At 38.1% G+C, this 24,412-nt stretch overlaps 1 pseudogene; it reads left to right on the top strand.

The window, feature by feature from the left end:
- The first annotated feature begins 17,648 nt into the window (after positions 1–17,648).
- LOC127673975 (vomeronasal type-1 receptor 4-like) lies at positions 17,649–18,641 on the top strand (annotated as a pseudogene).
- Positions 18,642–24,412: the final 5,771 nt, after the last annotated feature.

The following is a 24,412-nucleotide window of genomic DNA, read 5'->3' as shown; positions in this document are numbered from 1 at the left end:
GTACCCCATTTTTAATAGGGTTATTTGGTTCTCTGGAGTCTAACTTCTTGAGTTCTTTGTATATATTGGATATTAGTCCTCTATCAGATATAGGGTTGGTGAAGATCTTTTCCCAATTTGTCGGTTACCATTTTGTGCTTTTGGCAGTGTCCTTTGCCTTACAGAAACTTTGCAATTTTATAATGTCCCATTGGTCAATTCTTGATCTTAGAATGTCAGAATGGTTAAGATCAAAAACTCAGGAGAAACCAGGTGCTGTTGAGGATGTGGAGAAAGAGGAACACTCCTCCACTGCTGGTGGGGTTGCAAGCTGGCACAACCACTCTGGAAATACCCAAGACACAACTCACATATTAAATCCTTCGAGAGAAGAAGGAAGGAGAGGGCCCTGGTCCTGGAAAGGCTTGATGCAGCATTGTAGGAGATGACCAGGAAGGAGAAGTGGCAGGGGGTTGATCAGGGAATGGATGGAGGGAAGAGGCCTTATAGGACTTATGGGAAGGGAGGAACTGGGAAAGGGGAAATCATTTGGAATGTAAACAAAGAATATAGAAAATTAAAAAACAAAAGAATGAAGATGATCTGAGATTTGCAAGCAAATGGATGAAGCTAGAAAATATCCTGAGTGAGGCAATTAAGACCCAAAAGGACCTGCACGGTATGTACTTACTAAGAAGCAGATATTAGCCAAAAAAGGCACAGAATATCCAGCATACAGTCCACAGAACTCAAAAAGTTTAACAAGTGTAAGGGCCCAAGTAAGGATGCCCCAAACTCACTTGAGAGGGACAAGAAAACAATCACAGGAGTTGGCGGGAAGGTGTTGTATGGGAAAGGAGACAGATAGGAGAAGAGGTGAACATAATCAGGTATTGGGTCAGGGAAAGGACTGAAGCCCTGAGGGCCAGCAGAAAGAATGGAAACAGGCAACCTCAGGAGGTAGGAGGTATGGTTACCTTCCAGAATATACAGGAAACCTGGGAGGGGACAGACTCTCAGGATTCAAAAGGAGGGATCTCAGATGAAATTCCCTACAGTGGTTGGAGGGAACTTGTAGAGCTCACTTCCAGAAGAAAGTAATGGATGGGGTTGCTATCCGAGTCAAAAACTCTGACCCAGAATTTTTCCTGTGTGAAAGAACTACAGGGACAAAAATGAAAAAAAGCCTGAGGAAAAGGACATCCAATGAGAGGCCCAAAATGGGATTCAGGTCAAGGGAAGGCACCAAGGCCTGATATTACTACTGAGGATATGGAGTGCGCACAAAAAGGGGCCTATCATTACTGCCATTCTAAAGACCCATCAAGTACTTGAAAGAGTCAGATGCTGATATATATATTCAACCAGTGAACAGAAGCTGGTAACCCTTGTGGTTGAATTTGGGAAAATCTGGAAGATGAGGAGATGTATGACCCTTTAGGAGGACCAGCCGTCTTAATTAACCTGAACCTCTGAGATCTCTCAGACACTGGACCACCAACCATGCAACATACACTAGCTTATATGAGGCCCCCAACACATATACAGCAGAGGACTGCCAGGTCTGGGTTCAGTCAAAGAAGATGCACCTAATCCTCAAGAGATTAGAGGCCCCAGAGTGTGGGGAGGTCTAATGGGGAGGGGGTAGGAGGATAGGGACATCCTTGTGGTGACAGGCTGAGGGGAAAGAAGACATAGGATGTGGAACAGTCAGAGGGTGGACTGGGAACAGGATAAAATCTGAAGTATAAAGAGAAAGATTAAATAAAATTAAAAAAAGAGAAATCTTCAAAGTCCCTAGTCATCAGGGAAATGCTAATGAGGACAACACTGAGATTCCATCTTACACTTGTTAGTATGGCTATTATCAAAAAGTCAAGTGACAGCCTATGGTAGTTAGGATGTGAAAGAAGGGGAATAATTTCCCTTTGCTCATGGGGCTTCAAAGCTGTACAACCTCAACTTTGAAAATCAATGTGTGCCAGTTTCTCATAAAGATGAGAATATTTCTCCACATGACCAAGCTATAACACTACTGGGTATGTACTCAAAGATGTTCAACCATACCACAAGGACACTTGCTCAACTATGTTCATTGCAACTTTACTTGTAAAAGCACAAATATTGAAATAAACTATATGTCCCTCAACCAAAGAATGGAAAAAGAATTTGTTGTACATTTATACAATGGAATGATTTTCACCTATTAAACACAAAGGCATCATGGAATTTGTAGGTAAATGAACGGATTTAGAAAATGTCATCCATCCTATATGAGGTAACCCAGACCCAGATTAACACATATGGTATATGCTCAATTATAATTGGACATTAGCCATAAAATAAAGGACAATCATAATTAACAACTGCAGACTTCAAACAGCTAAGTAACAAGTACTGCACAAGGAAGAATGCTCAAATCTCATGCGGAATGGAAAATAAAATAGACACTAGAGGTAGGTGGATAGAGAGAACTAGTCAGACATGGGGTTGTGGAAGTGAGTACGAAGAAGCAAGTACTGAGAGAGCAGATGGAGGGACAACTAGAGAGAGAGCTGAAATTGATGAGAGGTACCTTCAAAAAGGACTGCAAAGCTAGGACAAAGGAAACTCCCAGGATAACATATTCAACAAAACTCTCAATTATCACAGCTAGAGAAACCAAGATATTTCATGAGAAAACCATATTTAAATAATCTCGCTCTAGAAATCAAGCTCCATAGAGGACAGTGGAACAAAATCTCCAATACCTGGAGGGTAACTACACCAAAAAATAACAAGAAAATAAACATTCCACAACAAAGCCCCCAAAAGAGAAACATGCACACATAATACCACCTATAGCAACAATAACAACAGGAATTAACAATCATCTGCTTTAGCATCTCTCAACATCAATGGACTCAACTTCCCAATAACAGACTCGATATATAAACAGGATGGAGCATTTTGCTGCATATCAGAAACATACCTCAGGACCAAAGACAGACCCTACCTCAGAGTTAAGGCCAAAAAAAAGTTTTCCAAGCATACAGTTCCAGGAAAGAAGCCAGAGATGCCATTCAAATATACAATGAACTAGATTTTCAAAAGTCATCAAACAAGATTGGGAAGGACACTTCCCAATAATCATTAAAGGAAAATTCAACCAAGAGAAAATCTCAATTTTGAACATCAATGCCACAAATGCAAGGGCAGCAATATTCATAAAATAAACATTACTAAATCTCAAGACACACATTGAACCTTACACAATAATAGAGGGAGACTTCAACATGCCATCTCCACCAATGAACAGGCCATTGTACACGCCATTGAAACATGCACTCAATGGAGACAGAGTCAAACTAACAGAAGTATGACCCAAATGAAATTAACAGATAGCTACAGAACATTTCACCCCAAAACAAGAGAATACAACTTCTTTTCAACATCTCATGGGACCTTGTCTAAAACTGACCATGCAATCAGACAAAAAACAAGCTTTAAAGATACAAGAAGATTGAAATAATCCCATGTATCCTATCAGATCATCACAGATTAAAGCTAGACTTCAGTAACAACAGAAACAACTAAAGGCCCATGTACTCATGGAAACTAAACAACTCTCTGCTCAATGATAACAAAGAAGGAATAAGGAGAGAAATAAAGGACTGTATAGAATTAATTAAAAATGAGGACAAGTCATACCCAAACTTATGGCACATCATGAAAGCAGTGTTAAGAGGAAAATTCAGAGTACTAAGTGCCTTCATAAAGAAATTGGAATAAGAAACTTAACAGCACACCTGAAAGCTCTAGAACAGAAAGAACCAAACATATTCAAGATGAGTACATGGCAGGAAATAGTCAAACTCAGAGCTTAAATCAACCAGGTACAAACAAACAAAACTATACAATGAATCACCAAAAGCAAAAGCTGGACCTTTGAAAAAATTAACCAAATAAGAAGGAAAAAGAAAAAATAACAACAGAAAAGTAAGATTTAAAAAAAAATCATCAGAACCTACAATAAAGTCCTGGAAAAACTAGATGAAAAGGATGCTTTCTAGGCAGATACCATGTACTAAAGTTAAATCAAGATCAGGTAAGCTATCTAAGCAGTCTCATAATCCCGAAGGAAATAGAAATAGTTATCAAAAACCTTCCAAAAATCTACCTATGGCTTTAGGACAGGTTCTAATAGACATTCAAAGAAGAGTTAATATGCTTGCTACTCAACTATTAAATGAACTAGAAACAGAAGGAACACTACCTAATTCATCCTATAAAGCCATAGTTACTCTGATACTTAAACCACACAAAGATCCAAGAAAGAGAACTTCAGACCAATTTCAATTATGAATACTGATGCAAAAACACTCAATAAAATTCTCACAATCTAAACCAAGAATACATCAAAACCATCATTCATCATCATAAAATTGGCTTCATCCTAGGGATACAGGGATGTTTAAATATGCAAAAGTCTATCAACCTAATACACTGTATAAAGAAACTTAGGGAAAAAAGCCACATAATCATCTCATTAGATGTGGAAAAAGCCTTTGACAAAATACAGCACTACATCATGCTAAAATGTCTTGGAAAGATCAGGAAATATTGACAAGTATTACCTAAACATAATAAAACCAATGTATAGCAAACTAACAGCCAACATCAAACAAAATGGAGAGACACTAGAAGCAATCCCATAAAAATCTGGGACAAAACAAGGTTGCCCACTCACTCCCTATCTTCAATATAGTACTAGAAATTCTATCTAGAGCAATTAGACAACAAAAGATCAAGGGAGGTAACTTGGAGAGTAAAAATTCAAAGTATCAGTATTTGCAGAAGATATGATAGTATACATAACACTCCAAAAAGTCTACTAGAAAACTCCTACACCTAAAAACAATTTTGGCAAAGTGGCAGGATATAAAATTAACTGAAACAAATAAGTGGCTTTCACTACAGACATAGGATAAACAGACTAGAAAAGAAATTAGGGAAACAACACCCTTCAGAGTAGCTAAAAATAGCATAAAATATCTTGGTGTAAATTGTACCAAGCAATTGAAAGATGTGTACTGCAAGAACTACAAATCACTGAAAAAAAGAAATTGATGAAGACATCAGAAGATGGAAAAATCTCCCAGGCTCAGGGATTGGTAGGATTAACACAGTGAAAATGTCATCTTACTAAAAGCAATCTACAGATTCAATGCAATCCCTATCAAAATTCTAACACCATTCTTCACAGACATGGAAAGAGCAATTCTCAATTTCATATGGAAAAACAAAAATCCCAGGAGAGCCAAAACAATTCTCAACAATAAAAGAACTTCTGAGGAAATCAACATCCTTGACTTCAAGCTGTCCTAAAAATCAATAGTGATAAAATCACATGGTATTTGTATAGGTACAGAGACCAATCAATTGAATAGAATCAAAGACCTAGCAGGAAACCCACATACCTATAGACACTTGGTCTTTGATTAAAGAATAAAAATCATACAGTGGAAAAAATAAGGCATCTTCAGTCAATGGTTCCAGCCTAACTTATGGTCTATAGGTAGGAGAATGAAAATAAGTCCTTATTTATCACCCTGAACAAAACTAAAGTCCAAGTGGATAAGGGAACTCAACATAAAACTAGATACACTGATTCTAATTTAATTTAAAGTGAGGAAGAGCCCCAAACTCACTGGTACAGGGGAAAATTTCCTGAACAGAATACCAATTGTCCAGGCTGTAATTGCATCAATCAATAAAGGGGACTGGGGCTGGAGAGATAGCTCAGTGGTAAATAGCACTGACTGCTCTTCCAGAGGTCCTAAGTTCAATTCCCAGCAACCATATGGTGGCTCACAACCACCTGTAATGGAATCTGATGACCTCATCTGGTGTGTCTTAAGATAGGTACAGTAGTATATTCATATACATAAAATAAATAAATAATTCTTTAAAAAGGTAAATAAATGGGACCACATTACGCTGAAAAGCTTCTGTAAGGCAAAAGACACCATCAATAGGATACATCAGCAACCTACAGGTTGAGAAATAATCTTCACTAACACTGCATTTGACATAGGGCTAATATCCAAAATATATATAGAACTCAAAGAGTTAACCTCCAAAAATACAAACAACAAATTAAAAATTGGGCTACAGAGGTGTACAGAGATTTCACAACAGAAGAATCTCGAATGGCCAAGAAACACTTAAATGTTCAAAGTTTTTCATCATCAGAGAAATGTAAATCAAAACACTGAAATTTCATCCTACACCAATCAGAATGACTAAGACCAAAAACTCAAGTGACAGCACATGCTGGTGAGGATGTGGAGAATGAGAAGCACTCCTCCTTTGCAGTTGGGAGTGCAAGCTGGTACAATCACTCTGTAAATCAATCTGGTGATTCCTCAGAAAATTGAAAATAGTTCCACCTGCAGAGCTAGCTATATCACTCTTTGGCATACACATAAAAGATGTCCTACCATACCACAAGTACATGTGCTGCACCATGTTCATAGCTGCATTACTTATAGTAGCCAGAAGCTGGAAACAACCCAGATGTTTCTCAGTAGAAGAGTGGATGCAGCAAATGTGATTCATTTACACAATGGAATACTATTCAGTTATTAAAAATGAGGACATCATGAATTTTTCAGGCTAATGGATGGAACCAGAAAATATCATCCTGGGTGAGGTAACTCAAACCCAAAAGAACATGCATGTTATGTACTTATTGATAAGTTGATATTAGTCAAAAATTGCAAAATATTTAGGAGACAACCCACCAACCATAAGAAGTGTAACAAGCAGAAATGCCCAAGCAAGGATATTTTAATCCCATTTGGAAAGGGTATTAAGCTAGGCAGAAATACAGAGGGATCTGGGTGGAAGAGGTGAGGGGAAGAGGAAAAGTTAAGAAGGATCAGGTTTGGGGGCTCCTTGGAGAATACCAGAGACCTGGGAGGTAAGAGATTCTTGGGACTCAGTTGGGGTAACCTTACCTAAATTTCCCATCATTGGGGAGAGGAAAATTGACAAGCCAACCTCCAGTAGATAGACAACTCCTTATGCAGAGGGATAGCGTTACTAACCACCAGTATTTCTGACCCAGTACAGTTCCTGACTAAAAGAACCACAGAGACAAAAATGGAGAATAGAATGAAGGAAAGGTGACCCAACGACAGGTTTGTATTTAGTATTCATCTCATAGGAGGGCACCAAGGCCAGACACTATTACTGATGCTGTGATGTACATACAAACAGAAACCTAGTTTTGCTGTCCTCTCAGAAGACATACAAGCAGCCAAATAAGACAGAAGCAGATACTTACTCCTAATCATTGGACTGAAGTCAGCGACTCCTATGGTCAAACTAGGGAAAGAACTGCAGAACCTAAGAAGAGTGACCCCATAGGAAAAACAGCAGTCTCAACTCACCCAGACCCTCAGAGCTCCCAGAGACTGAACCACCAACCAGGAGTATACATGGGCCAAACCTCCTAGCATAAATATTCCAGAGGTCTGCCTGGTCAGGCCTTAGTGGGAGAGGGTGTGCTTAATCCTTGAGATACTTGAGGCCCCAGGGTAGGGGGAGGCCTGGTGAGCTCGAGCACCCTCTTAGAGGCAAGGATGAGGGAGAATGGAATGAGGAGCTGTGGGAGAAAGAAATGAGAAGCACACTAAGATGGGAAAGTAAATAAACAAAATATTAAAAAAATGAAAAAAATTAATGAAGGAAAAGAATAAGGAAGTGCTAACTACATTGATTTTCTCATTACACATTGGATACCTACACTGAATTACCACTCTGTTTTCTTCAGTTATGTGTATCAAAATAATGAATATTATGAAGTATATGTCCAAAACTAAGAGTGAGGTATGTGATATATTATGAATATTAATGACGTGTTTTATGTGGAATAGTTAGAAATGTAAAGTTTTATCAGAATAAGGCTATGTTAGGGCTTTTATGTATAAACTGAGATGATTTGTAACATTTCCTAGAATTGTGATATACCCACATTTCTAGCTAATTTTCATCTACCTGTACAAATAGATCAAGAGTTTCTGGGGAGATTATGACATCACATTTTCCTCTTACTGATATTTAAGTATCTATCCATGAATTCCTGATTTTTTTGATGAGTGTTATAAAGGGGGAGAGTGAGAAATCTGCCTCCTACCAGTCAGTTACTAGAGACTCACTTCCATCTTGGTTCTCAGAAGCCAGAGAGATCAGACAGCCTGAGGTACACAAACATAACCTGAGGACAACATTGCGGGGGGTCTAAGCCCGACAGGCGTTGGCCTGCACCGAGGCCCAGGGCTGTTCAGGGGAGGGGGCATCGGTGTGCCAACCCAGCCAGGAGGTTGTTTGCCCAGCACGGCATGCACCGCCATTTTGGCTACTGGATGCCAGAGAGTTCTAGCAGGCAAACCTGGAAACAATCATAGCCTGAGGCTAACATAGTAGGGTCTAGGCCCGACAGGCCCTGGACTACCCCGAAGACCTGGGCTGCTCAGTGGGCCATCTGTGTGCCAACCCAGCCAGGAGGTTGTTAGCCTAGCAGACTCTCCCGGCACTTTCAGGGAGCTTGGGCATGCTGCCATCCTGGCCACCTGACAAAACCAGTTAACACTCATAGGCCAAGGAGAACTTTCCTCAGACCTTGGCCTGTCAGGCTTTTGCCTAGACTCCGGCCTGAGCAGCTAGGCTAGCCTTGTGTGCACCAACCTGGTTGGGAGATCAGCTGCCCAAACAATATTTGGCTTTAAAAATCACTGGTCATTATGCTGCTAGAAGAACACAAAAAGGACATAAATGAATCTCTTAAAGAAATACAGGGGACCATGAATAAGCTAGAAACCCGTATAATGGAAACACAGAAATCACTTAAAAAAAATCAGGAGAATAAGGCTCAAGACACAGAAGCCAATAAAGAAGAAACAGAGAAAAAACAACTTAAAGAAATGCAGGAGAACTTGAGTCAACAGGCAGAAGTCATGAAAGAGGAAACACAAACATCTCTTAAAGAATTAAAGGAAAACACAAACAAACAAATGATGGAACTGAGCAAAGCCATCCTGGATCTAAAAACAGAAGTAGAAACAACTAAGAAATCACAAAGGGAGACAACTTTGGAGATAGAAAAACTTGAGAAGAAATCAGGGGCCTTAGATGCAAATATCAACAACAGACTACAAGAGATGGAAGAAAGAATCTCAGATGCCGAAGATACCATAGAAACCATTGACTCAACAGTCAAAGAAAATGCAAAATGCAAAAAGCTTGTATCCCAGAACATCCAGGAAATCCAAGACACAATGAGAAGACCAAACCTAAGGATTATAGGTATAGATGAGAGTGAAGATTTACAACTGAAAGGGCCAGCAAATATCTTCAACAAAATTATGGAAGAAAACTTTCCCAACTTAAAGAGAGAGATGCCCATGAATATACAAGAAGACTACAGAACTCCAAACAGACTGGACCTGAGCAGAAATACCACCCGTCACATAATAATCAAAACCCCAAATGCACTAAACAAAGAAAGAATATTAAAGGCAGTAAGAGAAAAAGGCCAAGTAACATATAAAGGAAGACCTATCAGAATCACACCAGACTTCTCACCAGAGACCACGAAAGCTAGAAGATCCTGGGCAGATATCAGGCAGACTCTGAGAGAACACAAATGTCAGCCAAGACTACTATACCCAGCAAAACTCTCAGTCACCATAGATGTAGAAACCAAGTATTCCATGACAAAAACAAATTTACACAATATCTTTCCACAAACCCAGCTCTGCAAAGAATAATAGGAGGAAAACTCCAACACAAGGAGGGAAACTACACCCTGGAAAAAGCAAGATAGTTACCTTCTTTCATCAAACCCAAAAGAAGATAACTACTCAAATATAAAAATAACATCAAAAATGGCAGGAAGTAATAATCACTATTCCTTAATATCTCATAACGTCAATGGACACAATTCCCCAATAAAAAGACATAGACTAACAGACTGGATAAGGAAAGAGGACCCTACATTTTGCTGCATACAGGAGACACACCTCAATGTCAAAGACAAAAACTACATTAGACTAAAAGGCTGGAAGATAATTTAGAAGACAAGCCAATGGTCTCAGGAAATGAGCCGGAGTAGCCATTCTAATATCAGATAAAATTGACTTTCAACCTAAAGTCATCAAAAGAGACACAGAAGGACACATCTTGCTGGTCAAAGGAAAAAACCACCAAGAAGAACTTTCAATCCTGAACATCTATGCGCCAAATGCAAGGGCTCCCTCATTCATAAAAGAAACATTACTAAAGCTGAAAGCACACATTGCACCTAACACAGTAATTGTGGGTGCCTTCACATCTCTTCAATGGACCGATCAGGAAAACAGAAACTAAACAAGGACACAGTAAAACTAATTGAAGCTTTGGACCAATTGGATTTGACTGATATTTATAGAACATTTCACCCTAAAGCAAAAGAATATACCTTTTTCTCAGCACCTCATGGTACCTTCTCCAAAATCGACCATATAATTGTGTCACAAGACAGACCTCAACAAATATAAGAAGATAGAACTAATCCCATGCCTCCTATCGGATCACTATGGAGTTAGAGTGGTTTTCAATAGCAACAAAAACAACAGAAAGCCCACATACACATGGAGACTGAACAATACTCTACTCAATGACACATCTTGGCCAAAGAAGAAATAAAGAAAAAAATCAGAGACTTTTTAGAATTTAATGAAAATGAAGGCACAAAATACCCAATTCTTGGGGACACAATTTTTAGCAGTGCTAAGAAGAAAACTCATAGCCCTGAGTACCTCCAAAAAGAAAATGGAGAGAGTATACACTAGGAGCTTAACAACACACCTGAAAGCCCTGGAACAAAAAGAAGCCAATTCACCCAGGAGGAGTAGAGGACAGGAAATCATCAAACTCAGGGCTGAAATCAATCAATTGGAAACAATGATAACCATACAAAGAATGAACGAATCCAGGAGCTGGTTCTTTGAGAAAATTAACAAGATAGATAAACCCTTAGCCAGACTGACCAAAGGGCACAGAGAAAGTATCCAAATTAACAAAATTAGAAATGAAAAGGGGATATAACAACATAAACTGAGGAAATCCAAAGAACCATCAGATCCTACTACAAAAGATTATATTCAAGACAACTGGAGAATCTGTAGGAAATGGACAATTTCCTAGACAGATGCCAAATACCAAAATTAAATCAGGACCAAATAGATCATCTAAACAGTCCCATAACCCCTAAAGAATTAGAAGGGGTCATAGAAAGTCTTCCAACCAAAAAAAGCACAGGACCAGATGGTTTCAGTGCGGAATTCTATCAGACCTTCAAAGAAGACCTAACACAAATACTCTTCAAACTATTCCACAAAATAGAAACAGAAGGAACACTACCCAATTTCTTCTACGAAGCCACATTTACGCTGATACCAAAACCACACAAAGATCCAACAAAGAAAGAGAACTTCAGACCAATTTCCCTTATGAACATCAATGCAAAAATATTCAATAAAATCCTTGCCAACCGAATCCAAGAACCATCCACCATGATCAAGTAGGCTTTATCCCAGGGACACTGGGTTGGTTCAATATACAGAAATCCATCAATGCAATCCACTACATATACAAACTCAAAAACAAAAACAAAAAAAAAAACACATTGCCATTTCATTGGATGCTGAAAAAGCATTTGACAAATTCAGCATCCTTTCATGCTTAAAGTCTTGAAAGAACAGGAATTCAAGGCCCATACCTAAACATAGTAAAAGCAATATACAACAAACCGGTAGCCAGCATCAAACTAAATGGAGAGAAACTTGAAGCAATGCCACTAAAATCAGGGACTAGACAGGGCTGCCCCCTTTCTCCTTCTTTTCAATATTGTACTTGAGGTACTAGCTCAGGCAATTCGACAACATAAGGAGGTCAAAGGGATACACATTGGAAAGGAAGAAGTCGAATAATCATTATTTGCAGATAATATGATAGTCTACCTAAGTGACCCAAAAAAACTCCACTAGAGAACTCCTACAGCTGATAAATAGCTTCAGCAACGTGGCAGGTTATAAAATCAACTCAAGCAAATAAGTAGCTTCCTATACTCAAAGTATAAGCAGGCTGAGAAAGAAATTAGGGAAATGACCCCCTTCACAATAGCCACAAACAGTATAACGTACATTGGGGTGACTCTTACCAAACATGTGAAAGATCTGTATGACAAGAACTTCAAGACTCTGAAGAAGGAAATGGAAGACTTCAGAAAATGGGAAAACCTCCCATGCTCATGAATTGGCAGGATTAATATAGTTAAAATGGCCATTTTGCCAAAAGCAATATATAGATTCAACGCAATACCCATCATAATCCCAACTCAATTCTTCACAGAGGTAGAAAGAGCAATTCTCAAATTCATCTGGAATAACAAAAAACCCAGGATAGCTAAAACTATTCTCAACAACAAAAGAAATTCTGGGGGAATCAATATCCCTGACCTCAAGCAATACTACAGAGCAAAGGTGTTTAAAGCTGCATGGTATTTGTACAGTGACAAGCCAGTGGATCAATAGAACAGGATTAAAGATCCAGAAATGAACCCACACACCTTTGGCCACTTGATCCTCCACAAAGGGGCTGAAAACATCCAATGGAAAAAAGATAGCCTTTTCAACAAATGGTGCTGGTTCAACTGGAGGTCAGCATGCAGAAAAATGAGGATTGATCCATCCTTGTCTCCTTGTACTAAGGTCAACTCCAAATGGATCAAGGACCTCCACATAAAGCCAGACACTCTGAAGCTAATAGAAAAGAAACTGGGGAAGACCCTTGAGGACATCGGTACAGGGAGAAATGTTCTGAACAGATCACCAATAGTGTATGTGCCAAGATCAAGAATTGACAAATGGGACCTCATAAAATTACAAAGTTTCTGTAAGGCAAAGGACACCATCAAAAGGACAAATCGGCAACCAACAAATTGGAAAAAGATCTTCACTAACCCTACATCTGATAGGGGACTAATATCCAATATATACAAAGAACTCAAGAAGTTAGGCCCCAGAAAACCAAATAACCCTATTAAAAATGGGGTCCAGAGTTAAACAAAGAATTTTCACCTGAAGAACTTTGGATGGCAGAGAAGCATCTTAAAAAATGCTCAGCATCATTAGTCATTAGGGAAATGCAAATCAAAACAACCCTGATACTTCACCATATACCAGTCAGAATGGCTAAGATTAAAAATTCAGGAGACAGCAGGTGTTGTCAAGGATGTGGAGAAAGAGGAATACTCCTCCACGTCTGGTCGGTTTGCAAATTGGTATGACAACTCTGGAAATCAGTCTGGCGGTTCCCCAGAAAACTGAGCACCTCACTTCCAGAAGATCCTGCTATACCACACCTGGGCATATACCCAGAGGATTTCCCAGCATGTAATAAGGATACATGCTCCACTATGTTCATAGCAGCCCTATTTACAATCGCAAGAAGCTGGAAAGAACTCAGGTATTCCTCAACAGAAGAATGGATGCAAAAAAATGCAGTATATATACACAATGGAGTACTATTCACCCATTAGAAACAATGAAATCATAAAATTCATAGGCAAATGGATGGAGCTGGAGAGCATCATACTAAGTGAGGTAACCCAGTCTCAAAAGATCAATCATGGTATGCACTCACTAATAAGTGGATATTAGCCTAGAAAACTGGAATACCCAAAACATAATCCACACATCAAATGAGGTACAAGAAGATCGGAGGAGTGGCCCCTGGTTCTGGAAAGACTCAGTGAAGCAGTATAGGGCAAAACTAGAACAGAGAAGTGGGAATGATGGGTGGGAGAACAGGGCAAGGGAAGTGGGCTTATAGGACTTTCTTGGAGTGGGGGGCCAGAAAAGGGGATATCATTTGAAATGTAAATAAAAAATATATCGAATAAAAAAACAAGAAAGAAAAAAATAAAGGGGTACATTATGGGTTATGAAAATTAATACTTTATGTAGAACACAGAGAAGGTTGAACTCCAATGAGACATGGAGGCTTCTTTGTAAGATTCTTACAAATCAATTCTTGGTATTCTCTGTACCTTCCCTCCCTGTCAACCTTCAGTGATAATGAAATTCTAGGATGCTTTCCAAACATGTTGCCTTTTGAGACACTCACAAGAGAAAAGAAATGGGCTTTGGTGATTATCCATAGGAAAAAGTGACAGAAAATTTATTGACTCCCAAAGCAAAAGCTGTCATTGTCAGTGCAGGTGAGATGAAAATTATCATTTTGAGGGAGGTAATGTCATGAAATTATGAACCTTTATCTCATGATTTCTCTCCCTCTCTCACATACACTTCTGACAGCCCAGCCAGGAGCTGTATACTTAGATGTAGCTTCTGCTGAGGAAGAGTAAGGTTTGCAATTTGTAATGAGTTCAGTAAGAAGAGAAAATAAGGTAGGTCTGTTAAGTGTTCATGTCTGGAGAAGGTATTTTGGGGTGAAAATACCCACAGTCAGATTTCAGCTAAGGAAGAGGAAACATTTTGGTTATATATAAATTTGCTAAATAGAAGATTGTCCTGACCTGTTGGTAATCCATGATATGTGATAACATCATGTCTGATTTGATTTGTGAATCATCCAACTGATACATTGTATCTGATGGCAAAGTTGCTTAGCGGGCATAGATTATGTATTTCATATATTATATGAAGCATATTTTCATACTTTATAAATTATAAATAAAATTTAAAGTATGATAATTGAGATGCTTGGAGAAAAGCTTCATGTTTTTAAAAAGGATTAAAATAAACTGGTGACCATGTAATTCTGTAACAAAAATCTCAAATCCAAAATAGCTTCTACAGTTAAAAATCTGTTATACAGAGACATAACATGTATGACTGGGAAAGGCCCTATGAATCAGTGATGTTGTAAATGTCAAGGATATTTTCCTATTTGAAGTTGGCCGCACATACTGAAGGGAAGATGACGTTGTAATGGGCAGTTTTGTACAATGTTCATCTAGGATGGATATCATGCTTATCACATCCTGGCTCCTTGTGTGGTGATACTGGATTGTCCCTTCAATAAGATGTTTCCAAATTTTCATAGTTGTGGTTTGTACTTATAGTTTTGGTCATAGCAGGAAAAGATTTAATGATAGCCCTATGTCCACAGCAAATAGTTTTTTATATTGTTTAAATTTGTACAGTGAATTTTTTTCAGATTCTGTTTATGTAACATAGTTAAATGACCTTTCCAAACTTCATTACTAAAAAGTTTAGTTAAACCTGTGAAATCATAAATAGAACCCTTTAATTTCAAATTGCTAATATAATAATATCTTTTGTATGTATGCTTGTATTTATGTGTAGGTTCCATATAAGTCTAGATGCAATCTCCATTAACTGCTAGTTTATTCAGAAGACAATCTCAGTTGGCCTTCTTTAGACAAAATTCATGTTTTGTTTTTGAGTCATGATCTCCCAATTGCCTGTTACTCTTATTACACTATGGGCTGTTCAGTGATCACAAGTAAATTCCTGTGTCTGACTCTCCAGTGCTTTGAATAAATGTGAATGACAGTAACATGTCCATTGTCATTCCTACTCTGTTCTTGTTTAGAGTCATATTGGCAAAGATTTATGGGTATAGCTTCTGATGCTCCAAGGAGATAAAGCCTCAAAGCAAATTATCATTTTCTATGGCTCTTACAAATGTACTCTTTTCTTTTTGAAATGCTCTGTGAGCCTCATGTGCAAGCACTGAATTGTTGATCTCTTAGTAAGAACAGGGCTCCAAAATCTGCATTCAGTTCAGTGTGGTTTTCTATATAAACTGATCGATGCTGATAACAATACAGATAGCATTATACAGATTTTATTTATGTATTAGGAATATATACACATACGTATATGTCTAAATTATACGAATATATCCATATCCATATATTTATATATAAATATATGTGTTTTATATATATACACACACATGCACACAAACACATACACACACACAGAGAGAGAGAGAGAGAGAGAGAGAGAGAGAGAGGAGAGAGAGAGAGAGAGAGAGAGAGAGAGAGAGAGAGAGAGAGAGAGAGAGAGAGAACTTACTGAAAAAGGATGTCATGATGTAACTGTGAGCAAGGAGGAGTGAGTGAGAGGCTTTGGAATAAGAAAGGGGAAGGGGAAAATGGTATAATTATGTTATGATCAAAAACTAAATTAAAAATAAGTTTTAAGATTATATGTCAGCACACTACTTCTTTATTTTATGTGAGTTCTAAAGATTGAATATACACTTTCCAACTGTGATGCAATCAGTTTAGCAACTAAGCTTCCTGTTCATCTCAATAATGATCTTTGCCACAGTGTTATTCACATACTAGTTTTCTTCTTTCATAGCTGATTACTAGTTTTGAATCAATATCATGAACGTAATATTATTCTAATCTTCATTTGAGATTGGCCAACCCTGGTTACATTCTGAAATTATGAAATTATTTCGATATAAAAACATTTGTTCAATCTTAACCTCTCAAATTCAAGTGAGACAGGTATTTTGGTTGATTAGACTGTATTAAAAACTGTATTTTATATGATTCATGCAGTTTCGGATACAATGGAAATAAACTGTCTGTCAATTGACCATTTCAAAATGTAGCTGGCATAGCATCATTGAGCACAAAATTATGTGGCTGTGTGTATAATCAGCCAGCTAATGTTCCCATTTCTTATGTCACCAAACTGCCCCAAGTTACTGTTGAATCATTTTTACTCCTCATTGTAGTTTTCAATAAATGAAAAGCCTTTTTTATTAAATTTGAAAGGTATCTTAAATATGTACTCTTCATTGAGATTTCTGGATTTAATTTGGTGTGGTAAATATAACTATACTGTGTGTTTCTATTAGAAAAAAATCTGTGTTTGTTTTTAATACAATGACCTGTACCTTTGAATTGCAATTTTTACTGTATTATTATTTGTTAAGAGTTTACCACTTAGGATAGTTTTGCTATTATTTGTTAAGAGTTTACCACGTAGGATAGATAGTCTTCCACAGTCTGATGCCAAATGAGCTAGCATGGATGTATCATTACATGTAAGGTTTTGTGAAATTTAATGATAGCTCTTCCTCAGTGTACCATGTTCTAATTTTTAATGTGAATGTATGGTTACAGTCTTCTACCCCTATAATAATCATCTTCTCAAAGAGTACACATGTATTCCATAGTATAATTAGAATGTTATGGCTTCAGTGAAACATTTGGAGTGTATGGATTTCTTTCATGTTGAAAATAGTTACTAAAGTCTGTTTCCTTCTAGTATGAGTCGTAAGCAGTTCAATGTTGATTTTCAAAGTGAGAATTCATTCCACTTGAACACACTAACTATTCCTTCTCAAAAGGTGGAGCACCATTATTCTTAATGTTTACATTTTTATGAAGTGTAGTGGAACTTCTGTCTATTAATATGGCAATTTATCAATCTCAAATTTTTCACTGAAAATTATTAATGATGATAAAGTATTTCATTTGGAACAGATACTTGCTGCATGGTACACAATGACCTTGAAAATATAAATTCCAGTGATTCTTGTACACACAGAGATCATAACTTAGAAAATTTCAATGCATGACTTGGCGCAGAGATGTGATTATTGCCATAATTTGAAGGAAAAATTGCTGAATGACATAATGGATTTTAGGAACATGGCAATAGGACGTGTACTCTCACTTCAGAGTGCACTTGGTATTCTGGGAAATTTCTCTGTTCTCCTTTACTATTTAATCCTTTGTAACAAAGAATGCACATTAAAGATCATAGATATAATACTTATACATGTATTCACATCAAACACCTTGTTTATTCTCTCCAAAGGACTTCCAGAGTTATTTTCAGTTTTTGGATGGAATGAGTTATTTGATGATGTTGGATGTAAACTGATTTTGTATGTTCAAAGAGTTTCTAGGAGTATGTCAATCAGCATGACCTGTCTCTTGAGTGTCTTTCAGGCAATAACCATCAGCACCAGAAACTCCTGCTGGAAGGAGTTTAAAGTGGAAAAAAGCAAAGTTTATGGGCCTGTTCATTTCTCTCTGCTGGATCCTGTTCATGTTAGTAAACATACTTTTCCCTGTATGTACATCAACCCATAGAAATAGCAAAAATAAAACACAAGAAAAAGATACTGAATTCTGCCACTCTATAGGCCGTGATGAAGTTGTAGATTTAATGTATACAGCATTTTGTGTGTTTCCTGAAGTCCTGTTTTCTTTGCTCATTGTATGTTCCAGCACCACCATGATTGTCATAATTTATGGACACAAGAAGAGAGTTCAACACATTCTCCGCACTCATACTTCCCCCAGAACCTCTGCAGAAAACAGAGCCACACAGACCATTCTGATCCTGGTTTTCACCTTTCTAGCACTTTATACTCTCTCTTCAATTTTACAAGGCTATATTGTACTTTCACATGATCCCAGTTGGTGGGTAATGAATATCACAGCCATCATTTCTATGTGTTTTCCAACTATAGGCCCATTTGTGATGAGTCGTGATTTCACTGTTTTCAGATTCTACTTTACCTATATAAGAAATATAAAACTTCCTTAATCTTGTAATGAATCTGAAATTGTACATTTAATGATGAATATCTAATCTTTTTCTCTTGTGCTATTCAAAATATTAGTGTAATAGTGAAATAATATATGAGGAGGTCATACCCACTTAGTAATTATTTTGCAGCAGAATAATACTATGTTCTCTCTTATAACTTACACCCTGGATAATCCCAGATTCTTAGCCAAATTAATAGTGCATACTAGAGACTACATTTCATTGAGTAAGTCTATGACTTTTCTTAAAATGTGGTTGGCTACTGGTGTTTTATTTTTCTCACCATTGCTTAAATAGGACAACTTGTCAGGCCAGTGTTTTTTGTTGTTGTCCTCACAGTTTACAATTGATTCTTTTCTTCCTCTAGGAGAGGGCATTATGACTACCAATACTATGAAAGCTAATAAAAAGAGATAAATGTAACTGCTTGGTTTCTTCATGCTTAATGCCTCTAGTATTTTCTATTTTTATATGTCTGCACACTTAGTGTGTGACAGCATGCACAATACATATGCAATCAGAAGTCAGACAATATTCCAACACTAGTAGAAGGGGAAAATAGGCATGAATTTTGAGCACTACTTGAAATTCTAGTAGCATTGGAAATAAAGACAAAGATTCATTTTTCAGATATGATGGGACTACTTGTTAGTCGCATTCAGTGGTAAGCATTACAGCCAGGAGTATGTGGGCAACAGGAAGTAAACTTAATGGGATTTAAAATAAGATAATTTGAAGTACAAAGCAGATCTCAGAGAATGTGGAAGAGAGGTTGACTTTTAACAAGATACAGTATGTGTGTGTATATATACACATATCTATATTTATTTACATTTCAAATGTTATCCCCTTTCCTGGTTTCTCCTCTGCAAACCCACTCTCCCATGCCCCCTTACCCTGCTTCAGTGAGGGAGCTGCCCCACCCACCCACCTACCCACTGCCACTTCACCACCCTAGCATTCCTCTACAGTGCAGCATCAAGCCTTCAGAGGACCAAGGGCCTCCCCTCCCATTGATGTCTAATATGGACCCTTCAGCTCCATCAGTCCCAGTCCCTAACTCGTCCACTGGGGTCCCTGTGCTCAGTCCAATAGTTGCCTGCAAGAATCCACATCTGTATTGGTCAGGATCTGGCAGAGTCTCTCAAGAAACGGCTGTATATGGCTCCTGTCAGGAAGCACTTCTTGGCAGTGTCTGGGTTTGGTGTCTGCCTGTGGGATGGATGCCCATGTGGGGCAGTCTCTGAATGGCCTTTCCTTCAGTCTCTGCTTCACTCTGAGCCTGTATTTACTTTAGACAGGAGCAATTCTTGGTTAAAAGTTTGTAGATGTGTGGGTAGCTCCATCTGTCAATCGGGGGTGGGGGGGTCTGGGCTTTCATCTAATGTCATCCCTGTGGGGTCCTGGGAGGCGCTTGCTTTCCTGACATCTAGGACTTTCTGGTTGCTACTCTCAGTTTCCCATCTCCCATTGCTATTTACCTCTGTTCAATTTCCTAACATTCTGTACCTCTCCCCCACTTCCTCCAAAACCTGATTCTTTCCCTTTTACACCCTTCCTCCCAAGCCCTCCTACCCTCTACTTCCCCTGATTATTTTTCCCCCTTCTAAGTAGGACTGAATCATCTACTCTTTGGTCTTTCTTCCTCTTGAGCTTCATGTGGTCTCTGAGTTATATCATGGGTACTCCACACTTTTTTGCCTAATATCCACTTATTAGTGAATATATACCATGTGTGTACTTTTGTACTTGGTTACCTCACTCAGGATGATATTTTCTAGATCCATCCATTTGCCTTGTTATTTCATAAAGTCATTGTTTTTAATAGCTTAGTGGTATCCCATTGTGTAAATGTACCACATTATCTGTATCCATTCCTCTGTTGACAGACATTTGGATTTATTCCAGCTTCTGGCTATTATAAATAAGGATGTTAGTAACATAGTTGAGCTTTGTCCTTATTACATGTTGGAGGATCTTCTGGGTATACGCCCAGGAGTGCTATAGCAGGGTCTTCAGGAAGTTCAATGTTCAATTTTCTAAGGAAATGCCAGACTGATTTCTAGAGTGTTTGTACCAGTTCACAATCCCACCAGCAATGTAGGAATGCTGCTCTTTCTTCACATCCTTGCCAGCATCTGCAGTCACCTAAGTTTTTGATCTTAGCCATTCTGACATGTGTGAGGTAGAATCTCAGGATTGATTTGATTTGCATTTCCTTGATGATTAAGGATGTTGAACATTTCTTAAGTTCTTCTCAGACATTCAGTATTCCTCAGGTAAGAATCCTTTGTTTAGCTCTGTTCCCCATTTTTAATAGAGTTATGTGGTTCTCTGGAGCCTAGCTTATTGAGTTCTTTTTATATATTGGATATTAGCGCTCTATCAGATGTAGGATTTGTAAAGTTCTTTTCCCAATCTGTTGGTTGCCATTTTCTATTGACAGTATCCTTTGTCTTACAGAATCATTGCAATTTTATGGGGTCCCATTTGTCAATTCTTGATCGTAGAGCATAAGCTACTGGTGGAACTAAAACCATCCAGTGGGAAAAAAACAGCCTTTTCAATAAATAGTTCTGGTTCAACTGGCAGTTAGGATAGAGAAGAATGCAAATCAATCCATTCTTATCTCCTTGTACATACTTCAAGTCCAAGTGGATCGAGGACCTTCACATAAAACCAGATACACTGAAACTAATAGAAAAGACAGTGGGGAAGAGCCTCAAGTACATGGCCACAGGGGAAAATTTCCTGAACAAAACCTCAGTTTTAATCTTTCACATACCCCTCACCTTCCACAATAGTCTCTGCTCCAAATATGAGCTCTTTTCTATGTCTCTTCTTCCACTGATTCTTTTCCAGCAAGGAAATTAGAATTTGTGTCCCTAATCTTACAAGCTGATATGTGAACCAAATCACTAGAGTTACTGCTAGGTTCTAGTTCATCTGGTCCAGTGAAGGGTTAAGGCTTGTTGTTTGAGGAGTTAGTTCACAAGACAATCTTATAGATTCACCTTGTTAAGTGTCCTGTGTAGGGTAATCAAATGCCTGTTGAATAAACTGTTCAATCCACCTAATTCCCACCCCCTTACTCATATCATCTTTAGAAATACAAATACTTACATAATTTGTTACAACTATCTGACCCTTCTCATTTGTGGTATGCCCTCCATTCTGTAAACTCTATGAGATGCTCCTTCATTTTCTCTATTCACCAGAAACTCATAAAACTTGATGCTTCTAATGCATCAAGGGGCAAAAGGCAGCAGGTTATTCTATCTCTTCAGGAAATATTCAGCCTGTGCTCAGAAGGTAAGCAGGATAGAAAGAATATCTGGGAAAAAAGTATTAATTTCTACAAGATAAACAATTTGATTATACCACTGTAAAGACAATAATCTGTGATACAGAGATTATAATTCTACATATTTATAGTCTTACAAATGCATGGACCCCTGTTATATCAATGTCAAGAATTATCAGTACCATTATTTAAGAACCAGTTATAATCTTTGTGTACGTTGTTGTGCATTCTTCAGTATTTAGGAAGATTGAAAGTCTGAGAAATTATATCTGGTCTTGTCTTTGTTGCTTGCCTGTATTATGCTGCACTTTCTCTTTCTCAGCAGCATTTCATGTCCATGTTTTTCCTGGCAAAGGTAAATGTTTCTTCCATGATCTTATGAGGAGTGGCCATAGGGAGTTCTGACTATAATATGTTTCTAGTTATTGGGAGCTGAATCTGAAGCTCCATGGGGATGGACTTGGGATTAGTGGGTCCACTGGAAAGGGATAATCGGAAAATTTAGGAATGAAAAGAGGAAGCCAACAGAAAATAAGAAATAAAGAGAAAGCAGAATAGATGATTTAAAAATTGTTAAATCTAAAAACTTAAGGAACAAAATATCCAGGAAATATGGAGCACTAACAAAATTAAAAGTCAAAACATAATAGGAATATTTAATAGAAAAGAAATTCAGGCATTCCTTCTGCCCCTTCCGCAGCCACCTGCCCTTTCTGCTGGAGCAGATTTTTGCCAAGTCTGCCACAGTGAAGACACCATCTCCTGATACTTCCTAGAGAATAAGCTGTACTCAGGGCATTTGGTAAGAACCCCCTCCCACCTCTGGAGGCCCAGAGCTGCTGCCAGGGATCCAGCAGGACTCATTACACAGCAACCACCAAAACCACTGCCCTCCTGAATACCACTCCCCTTCCATTCCTTCTGCTGCTGCCTGCCCTTTAACTGGAACAGACTCTCCCAGGTCTGCCACAGTGAAGACACCATCTCCTGATCCTTCCTAGAGAACCAGCTGCACACAGGGCATTTAAGAACCAGCGATACTCAGACCATTTGGAGTGTGGAGAACCCACAGGAGAGCTGGTCTCCAAGGGGTTCCTACATACATGTGTGCACAGAGAGAACTGCAATTCCAGAAGTACAGATACAAATGCTTGAAGGACAGATAAGACACCTCCAGAGACAGCAAGACCAGCTAACACCAGAGATACCTAGATAGCAAAAGGCAAATGCAAAATCATTACCAACCTAAACCAAGGAAACATGGTATCATCAGAACCCAGTTCTCCCACAACAGCAAATCCTGGATACCCCAACACACCAGAAAAGCAAGAGCTGGATTTAAAATCACATCTCATGATGTTGATAGAGGACTTCAAGAAGGTCATAAATAACTCCCTTACAAAATATAAGAGAACTTGTGTCAACAGGTAGAAGCCTTTTAAGAAGAAAGACAAAAATCACTTAAAGAAATATGGGAGAACATTGGTCAACAAGTAGAAGCCCTTAAAAAGGAAATGTAAAAATCCCTTAAAATTTTTCAGGAAAACACAAACAAGTAAAGGAACTGAACAAAACCATCCAGGATCTAAAAATGGAAGTATAAACAATTAAAAAAATCACAAAGTAAGAAAACTCTGGAGCTAGAAAACCTTGGAAAGAATTCAGGAGTCAAAGACACAAGCATCAACAACAGTATACAAGAGATAGAAGTAAGAATCTCAAGTGCTGAAGATACCATAGAAAACATTGACTCAATAGTTAAAGAAAATGCAAAATGCAAAATGCTTGTAATGTAAAGCATGCAGGAAATCCAGAACACAATGAGAAGACCAAACCCAGAGATTATAGGTATAGAAGAGAGCAAGGATATACAACTTAAAGGGCCAGTAAACATCTTCAACAAAATTATAGAAGAAAAGTTCCCTAGCCTAAAGAAAGAGATGCCCATGAACATAAAAGAGACCTACAGAACTCCAAACAGACTGGACCAGAACAGAAATTCCTCCTGTCACATAATAATCAAAACACCAAATGCACTAAACAAAGAAAGAATATTAAAAGCAGTAAAGGGAAAAGGTCAAGTAACATATATAGGTAAACCTATCAGAATTACACCAGATGTCTCACCAGAAACTATGAAAGCTCAAAGATACCAGAGAGATGTCCTATGGACGCTAGGAGAACATAAATGTCAGCCCAGGCTACTATACCCAACAAAACTCACAATTACCATAGAAGGAAGAAACAAGATATTCCATGGCAATAGCAAATTTACACAATATCTTTCCACAAACCCAGCTCTACATGGCAAACACCAACACAAGTTGGAAAATGACAACTGAGAAAAAGCAATGAAGTAAACCCAACAAACCCAAAAGGAGATAGCCATGCAAACAGAATTCCACCTTAAACAACTAAAATAACAGGAAGCAACAATCACTTTTTCTTAATATCTCTTAACATC

Source organism: Apodemus sylvaticus, chromosome 23, assembly GCF_947179515.1.
Source record: "Apodemus sylvaticus chromosome 23, mApoSyl1.1, whole genome shotgun sequence".
Taxonomy (NCBI): Eukaryota; Metazoa; Chordata; class Mammalia; order Rodentia; family Muridae; genus Apodemus; species Apodemus sylvaticus.
Note: the sequence above shows the minus strand (reverse complement) of the source record. Positions and strands in the feature narration are given on the sequence as shown.